We start from the raw sequence: 9,403 nt of genomic DNA, 5'->3' as shown, positions 1-9,403 counted from the left end.
TTCACAACTTGTCTAAATATGTTCACCTTGGTCTATTTATGTACATAATAAAGATGATAAACTATATTAAATCACATCTTAGTAAACGTTAAAGTTTTTATTTTTGCATTTGTATCGTTAGATATTCGAGTACGGTAAGTTGAAACTCAATTCTTGCATTTAAAAGTATAATCCAGCAATTTTTCTAAAAAAAAATCCATTAGCTGCGCCAGTGTGCCTTGGTGGTCTTTACATATTAATTAGTGATCGGAAAGGTGATGTAAGGTGACTTACTTAAATCACCTTAAAATTCAGTCAGTTGCTATAAAGAAATATATGAAGTCTATGACCTAGATCAAGGTGACAATCTGTCCAGCGGCTGTCCATCTGTCCTGTTGTCACCGGCACATTGAATTCTGGGGTAGGCTAGGCCGCGAAGGATCCAACTGTATCCTTCATTGCCCGGAAAACGAAGGACGCATTTCAAGGCCGTATTTTTAAAAAAAGCCTTCGAATTTGGACAGCTTTCGTCTTGCCGCTGTGATGCAATTGGCCTTCAAATGCGGCCTTTAAAGGATGCAGCCTCTGAATTGGGAACGCAGCTACTGTCCTGCAGACTTCAGCTCCAGCCTTGATCAAACATACCTGATCCAGCTAATCAAGGTCTTCATGATTGCTTGAAAAAAAATGACATGCAAGTCTGTTGAAACAGGTTGTAAATAAACTTTGCAGGACAGTGGCCCTTCAGGAGCGGAGTTTGACACATGTGGCCTAGGTCCTAAACCCTGCTTCTGGAGACCCACTGTCCTGCAAAGTGTACAGTAGCTCCAAAACACCTGCCTGGAAGTTTATAGTAATCTTAAATACCTTGACTAGCTGTTTCGGGTGTCTTTAATTAGAGTTTGAGCTAAACTCAGCTAGACAGTTTAACACCCTGATCTAGGTCATCAACTTCATACATATATATTTTTAAAGCAACTGACTATTTTTTTAAAGCAACTGACTGAATTTTAAGGTGATGTAAGTAAGTCACCTTACATCACCTTTCAAATTAATATGTAAAGACCACCAAGGCACACTGGCTCAGCTAATGGTGTGGGAGGCGGGACTATTTGTTTGTCCAACCAATTGCAGATGAGGAAGTGTTCAGGAAACTTGTTTGTCAACATCCATTATATTTCCAATTTTCTTTGGTGATGCAGAAATTACACATTTCACTTTTAAAGGTATATTTTCTGTAAAATTGTAAACATCCATGACTATAGACCACAAATGCTCTCAACGGAACATTTATAAACTGTTATTTAACCTAATGTTTTATTTTAAAAAAAATCATTTTCAGCATATAGAGCTTATTGACAACCAATAGCACAATTCTATTTTTACCAGCTCATTGGAAAAACTCGCCTCTAAGTTTCTGAAAAACTGCAGAATATAAAAAACATACAAATTACTGTAGATTCCAGCCGAAATGAACACTAGGGCAATAATCACCAAGAACTTTGTTTCCTTTTCACATGTATTACGATTATAGGGGCAGATTATAGATTGAAAAATACTTATTTTTGGACTGTTTCTTGCACAATATTATGTTATGACCTCAAAACACTCCAAATGTTAATGTTTGCATCACATAGGCAGCTCCAAATGTCCGACTTTTCTGATGTAGTAAACTTAATAAAATGGCATGATTGCTTTAGCAAATGCATTTGTATCTCACTTGCTTTTAACACTAAAATGTCACCACAGGCATGTATGAGCCTGGGCTACTTTTTACATTTACAGTGTTAACAGAAAAGTACATTTACTCATTACATTACATAATAAGTACTAGTCAACTGCTACACTCCAAACGTGGTTCACAATACTAAAAATATAGGTCTTAACTTGAATAATGTATCTGTACTAGTGATATTATTGTTTAAGATAAGCATTCAGCAGTGTTGTCCGATAATTTGCAACGTTTGTAGTCTGAATATAAGAAATGGTCAAACAAATAGCAAAACCATACACATTTTAAAAAGTAGCTTTTACATTTTAGACAATGTTAATGTATCAATTGGTTCAGTGAATGGACTTTGTAGGCTTGAAAGTTTTCACTTTGCTGACCCAAAGCTGTTCTTCAGGATCACATTTCTGTGCTTTTCATTGCGCGCCCTGTGGGAGCCTTCATGCAGGAGGTGGGAAAGCGAGAGTCCTGTGCTCTCTGTATCTGTGTTACAGGCATTTGAAACTCTGAGAAGGAGTGACCCAGAGCAGGGGCAGCTCAGCTAATCTAGGTCTTAGCGCTCCACAGGTGTTGGGGCTGAATGTGTTTTACATGACTGAATGTGTTAATCTGACACAAATGGCAACCCTTGGCTTCTGATGTTGACATTCGGCCTCTGGAGACAGTGTTCGTTCTCGCCAGAGCCCGTGAGGCAGACCCTCGACCTGATTCGCTCTCAAACCGCTGTTTGCCCTTTACATGCCACAGAAGGATTCATTTCAGCCTGTCTCAGTTCACACAGCTACGCTGTTGCAGCTGCTGTGGATCGAAAGCAACATGGCTGAAACACTCAGCTGTTGGTGTAGTTCACTGTAAAAAACACAGGAAGGTGTGAAAACCTTTCATAGTTTACTGTCAGAAGTGGCTTAGGTTGTGTTCACACTTGTACTTCGGTTCGCTTGGTCCGGACCAAAAAACCCCAAAAACATTTAGTCCTGGTGCTCTTAGCGTTCACATTGACATTTTTAACACCGAACCTAAAGGGATACGTTCACAGACTATATTTTGAGACGGAATTTACCAAACATACAAAACAATGTTGTGTGCTGGGCTAAATGCGCTTGTTGTGTGTCTAGCCTAACGGTATTTTGACCAACGGAGAATTTGTGAAGAGCTTATAAAATGTGCAAAGGAGTCAAAACAGCGGAAGGAATCCCTCTGTCACACACACAATGAAAATCTGCAGCGAGGACTGATGGAACTGTGATGGGCAACATCACAACTATGACAAGAAAAAACAGGTATGCGTGAGCATTCTGCCCTTTTAGGGTCTCATCTTCCGTATTTGGTTCGTTTACATGTCTTTAGCCCGTGTTGCATTCATATTTCAATCGAACCGCACCAGAGTTTGTTTGGAAGCGGACCGAGTCCCATGCTTTCAGCGGTCTCAGTCTACTTTTTTGGCACTACTTTCACAGTGCTTTCCAGTTTTGTGTACAATGTGCATCAGACGGCCAGTGAATGGAATATGGGTGGCTCTTCAGAGAGTGGGACTAGAAGTAATTGGACCACCTCAACAATCTGAACATTAAAATCAGAAGCTTTGTTCCAGTGGGTGTGTTCCATGTTCTCCTGATGCAGGTTTCCGGGTGAGAGTAACAGCAGTTGGCTGCTGCAAACATCCGACTGAAAGCTCCATCTTAAGCACCAGCTTCCAGTCAAGGATGTTTACAGTAGCCCGTACTGCCAACTGTTTTGTCCATGCAGTCGATATACCCAAACCTGACACTGACTGTAACCCTAATACACTGAATCAGAGGAAATGAGACAAAACTTGAAAACTTGACAAAAACTGCTAAATACTTTGATTATCTTTATGAGACTGAGGACTTCAGAGGCCTTTCGGCACTCCTACCTCTGTGTCCATGGAGAGACAGTCATTCCGGCAATGTGACAGTATGAGGGCTGGTAACCATGACGGAAGAGAAATGTCATATTTACATTGAAAACACTGGAAACTCAGCGGCTGCCGTTTGTTTTGCCAAGACTCTCCCACAAAGAGCCAATCTGATGAAGCTTCACATGCAACATATCCCTGCTGACTGCAAACATCTCCTAAACACAAACACCAGAGCAGCTTCCTGCCAACCCCCTCCAATCACAAAGAGTCCATCTCTGTTTACTCTTTAAACGAAGCTGTTAGGACCCCTGAGTTGTGAGGGCTGAGATGGCAGATTTCCTCAAGACCGTCTCAACTCCCTTCAGCACTAGACTCAAGCCTGCAACTCTGAGAGAAGTGCCCATTACACATGGAACGCCAACTTAAAACTTAAAATCAATAAACAAGCATCATTTTCTGTCATCAGTTGTACTTTACCGTCAATGTTTCCACTCAACTGGGCTCTAAAACATGAAATCTGTTTAAGTTAGGAAAGCTACGTGTCTATTTTGACAAAGTGACAATGGGAATTTGGAATGTGTCTCATCTCATGTCACAAAAGAAGTATGTCCGAATTCACAGGACTCATAAAAGAGTATGCAAAAGGTACCCAGGTGAAGATTCTGAAGGCAAGATTCTGAAGTGTGCATACGAATGACACTACTTTACTATCCCATGAGGCCACTGGAGAGGATTTGTGAATGGCAGTGACGTGAAGCAACTGATGCTGTAGGTCACGTGATAAGGGCAACATGGTGAATGTAGTACGTCCAGATTATATTCATACTATATAGAATGTACTTTTTTTTTAGCGAAGTAATTAGCCAACTCGAGAGAATGTGTGATTTCGGACGCAGCCAGCATTTTTGAATGAATCTCTTGAATGAATGATTCAATGACAAATACTTTTTTATCAGTCACTTGTCGACACCTTGTGGTGGCAATCACCTTACATTGGTAATCGATACAATTGTTATTTGAAGAGCCAAGTAACTTTCAAAAGGTGATTTTCTCTATTTTGATCGCTACCATAGACGATCATTACTTCTATGATCATTTGAATATTTGTAGCACAGAAATAATGATACTGTGTAGTTGAAAAGACTTTGTGAAGCTGTTTTATACCTACATGGTAACTGCTATCTCTGGGTCAGCAGCAGCACCAACACAGATTTGAATGTTGCGGTTTGATTTTGTCATAGGTTTATAGACAGGAGAATCGTCGTCATTTAGGAATAAGATCACGTGGGTGTTTGAATCGAAATTGCGATCTTTTAGCGATTAATCGTGCAGCTCTACAGTGCACTGACTCTGGTGAAACTCCCAGGGTCCCATATCCCTCCCAGCGTTCAGGTCACGGCGGGAACAAAGCAAACTTTATCAGACCACAGCAATCCCACATTCCGCAGATTCTTAGCACTTGGCAACCGCATAGCATGTAGTAAGGCAGAGACGTAGGGAGAGGGAATTGGGGGAAGGGGTGGAGAGCAAGGAAAGAGAGCGAGACTAAATGAAAAAAGGAAGGGATCTGGCTGACACGGCCTCCACCCAAACAAGGCCTCTGATCACATCAGTAATTGGCTATGGTTCTGTTCACCCTGGTTTTACAGTTACCATTAGCTTTGATCTATTTTTTGATGGTACACAAGCAGCAGTCTTGGTTTATTTGATGCTCACAGAAAGATAAAAAGTCCCCTAAGTTGTCAAATATTTAGAACATATTAAAATGATTTTTAAAAATCCATGTCATGACCCCTTTAAATAGTCAAAATATATGTATTAATAAACTAGGAAAATTGTAGGGCTGCCCCCTAATAGTCAAATAAACATTAGTCAACGAAAGGAGGCTTGGTCGACAAAATTTTAATTAGTCAGTTAGTCACAAAAAAAAAAAAACTCCACAGGAATTGGAAACACAGAAAATTCAAAGTGTGGGAACATTTTGAGAGGACAAAGGTGACATACGACCTCAAACATGATTTATCAGCCACTTCACATGGCCGGCCGCTCACTCTAACGTTAACATTAACCTTGATAAATGTGAGGTAATATTAGGCAGATATTCAAGTGTTCTTGCGATGTGTAGAAGCTAAATTAGTATCGCGTTTACTGGACAACATGTTTAACTTAACTTCTACAGCATGTCCACGTCATCAGAGCGCATCTTCGCTAAGCCCGGCTTCATAGTGAGCAAGACAGAGCTCACTTCTTCCCGACAACGAGAATAAACTCATTGTCATGTTCCTTTCTCATAAGACCGAGATTTGAGGAAACACACTGTGATGTGAGTCAGGTATAGCCTAATTGTCCATATTGTTTTAGTGTTTCAGATGCTGCTATATATTTTATTTATTAGTTGTTATATAGGACTAATGTATATTTATTTTGTTTGTGTTCTGACCTCTAAAAAACTGAGTTTGTGTTCTGATCTCAGAAAGGTTTATGCCATGTTTGCCGGTGTCGCTAAGGCAAGCTTGAACACTTCATTTATATTTTAAATGCTTATTATTATGGTTAAGTATTTTTCTCCTGACTAATAGCTTAAATGAATGACTAACAGTTGACTAGAATTTGTTTTAGTCGGGAGCAGCCCTACAAAATTGTGACTGAATGCATTTTCATCATATGGAAAAGAGCAGCATTGACATTTATGATAATAATTATTTATATACTGCACAGGAAAAACGTTTAAGTGACACGGAGAGGGTGGGTGGAGATGTCATAGATTTTAGTTTAAAGCTAATGATTGAGACATGAGACTTATGCCACAGCATTTTATACTTTTTAACCTAGTCAATTAACTTACTTATCACAGGTACAAATACTTATTTCTTTAGGTTCCAAAACTCAACACCGGGACTCGACTTCTGACTGCTGAGTTTGACTAGTTATGATGCTGTGTTATGCTACTAACACAAACACAATACATTCCCAGACAAGGTAAAGTCACAGTAAGGTCACAAAGATCAGACTTTATATGCACAAAAATGTAGGCCTAACACATTCAGCTACCTCTTTATCTTTTCTCTTTCTGTCTGAGAGCTCAATAAAGCAGAACCTTCTCAAATAAAGCTGAATACATTGGTCCTGATGGCTTTTCTGATCGCCCTGTTCTCCCTGAGACTGTAAAAAATAGCACCCTTGTGAGCGGCACTCTGATTAGATCAAGGGCCTCATCAAAGCATTCCTTCCCTAACACTGACTTAAACTGCATTTCTCATGATGGCAGATGCCCTATGGGACAAACTCGTTGTGGAGCAGATGAGGTTAAGTCAATGTCTAGAGTAACTGCAACTTGTTACCTATCAAACACTTTTGTCAAGTCAAGTTCAGAGGGCATTTGACTGTTTTGTGAAAATGTTCTTCAAATAATTGAATTACTCTTAAGTCTACACTAACAAATTAAAATATAGCTACGGATAAACAAACAGAGACATGGCAAATATGTCAGGCTATTCGCTTGATCTTTTCCTGTTGATTTTCCCTTTTGTGTGTTTCCTATAGTTTAAACGCAACAACAAAAAAAACACTGTTCCATTTCTATTTTAATGGCATGCACTTGAGATGTGAGAAAACATATTGATTTTTTTACCTGTTCCACACAGAATCACTTGTTTCCATTCACTGGCATTGCTTTAACTTTCTCTCTCCTTTATTTTTATTTTTTTCCAGGAACCCAAAACTGCCCGAAGCTGAATCAGATGAGCGAAGGCCTCTCTGACTTTGCTGAAGGTCACACTTCTTTGCACTCTACGGGCAGTTAAACACAACTCGCTGATTCCAGGCACGAAACTCACAGCAAGAGAACAAGTCATCTGTGTCACCAGAACACTGATTAACAGAAAACGCTAAGTTCGCTAACTTTTAGAGGTCAACAGGAAGTCATGCCACCTGACACTTACACTCTACCGGCTGTTTTGCGTCACTGAATTTTATTAGTGATAAAACAAACATGGAACGAAGACGATAACTTACTTAAAGTGTTAAATGCAATAATGAAGGGTTTAATGAATGGGTCTCGACACATTGTCCTCCATTGCCTGCCTCATGCCAACTTACCCAACTACAATGCCAACACAAAATCTGATTTTCAAATCATCTTTGTGCAGTAATGAATGAGCAAGGTTACTTTTGATAGGCCATTTCACTGATGCATAGAAAATAAGTAAAGTGTGGCACTGATGTGACAGTAAGATAAAAAAGGAAATGCTGGCCTAAATATTCTTGCAACTGTTCAAAGAAAAAACATCCATTCACACCAACAATGATAATGATAATACTATTCTAAGAGAATAAAGAAGTCCACATGACAACTCTATGCCTAACAATTAGCGTCACAGTTGGACAATATCACGGCTAGAATCGCTTTCAGAATGTTTTTTCCAGCTGATGTTTTCACAATAAACGGATAAAAACACTGACAGAAAATCAGGATCCATAAGCATTGAAAGCAGCAGACGACTTAACTGCAGTGAGACATAACTGAGTTAATACTACACAATGGAGATTGGTTTAACCAACAGAAACTTAAAATATTTTGTATCTAAACCCCATAAATGATCTAAGTTGATTTGACAAAAGAAAAAATGCTGAAATAACAAATCATGATTTTTTTTTTTCAATCATTAGCCTATAGTTATCGTTCTTGGTGCGAATAGCACACGAAAAAAAAAAAAAAATAAATCGGATAAAATTTAATTAAATTAATTAACTGCTTTGGATAAAGGCGTCTTCGCCGAGCTACATATATATGTAAAATATTTTCATGCACCTATTCAAAAATAATAATGAATACAATTTCACTTATAGGCCTATTATATGTTTAAATAACAAACGATCAAAATAAAAATTGACTGACAAAGCTGCCTTCTAAATGTGCTGAAATCACCTGTGTTCATGGCATATTCCCGAGCAGATTTAGGCTATTTGTATAGGCTATCTTAACATCTTTCAAACGTAACTTTCGGTAGACAAAAAAAAAAAAACTTGCAGCCTACCTTTATACAGTAGGCTACGTACATTATGGTATATCCCTCACACAGTATACAATTCAATATGGCGTCTCCCATGACTAAAGACTATGGAAGCGGAGTTCTGATTTTACCTGAACAGACCATAGGAACAGACAGAGCAGCCGTTATTGAAGTCAGAGCGTCGATGTTTCCTCGCGCGCGCCAGAAAATGGAAAACCCGGACACGGAGTACTCTGACCGACTCCGCTCCACTCATACACACGCTCCAGGCCGGCTTTTAGTGTGCGATTTGCTTGTTAACACAAAAGCTTGCTTGGCAGAGAAAACATATAGAAGCCAGAAAACTATAATATTAATTAATTGGTTTGGTTATGTACCTTAATTATTTAAATATTTACAATCTGCCTGTAGTGTTGGTAATCAGCACAATTGATTACATGCGGCCTTGCGCTTATACAGGCAAATAACCTGTAGTGTTGATATTAATCTCCTGTGTCATATATTGTTTAAATATATTAACTTACATCGATTAAATTAATAGGCTATATTGTCCTTTACCATTTCATAACTTTTTTTTTCATTACTGAGCCATTTCCTGGACACAGCTGTGCAGACTTGCACTGTCTACTCGGTGCTCTGCCATGCAGAATTTCTTTATTGATTAAATACAGACACTTAATGCAGAATATTAACTGAACACTCACCCAAGTTAGAGTCAGAATGAATGTATATTTCTAAGAAAGATCCGTCCGATTAACTTTCTAACACAAACTTCTTCGCAGATGTCCGTGACTTTTCCTCCAG

This window comes from Phoxinus phoxinus (assembly GCF_949152265.1).
Source record: "Phoxinus phoxinus genome assembly, chromosome: 14".
NCBI classification, from domain to species: Eukaryota; Metazoa; Chordata; class Actinopteri; order Cypriniformes; family Leuciscidae; genus Phoxinus; species Phoxinus phoxinus.
This window is presented reverse-complemented; position numbering follows the sequence as displayed.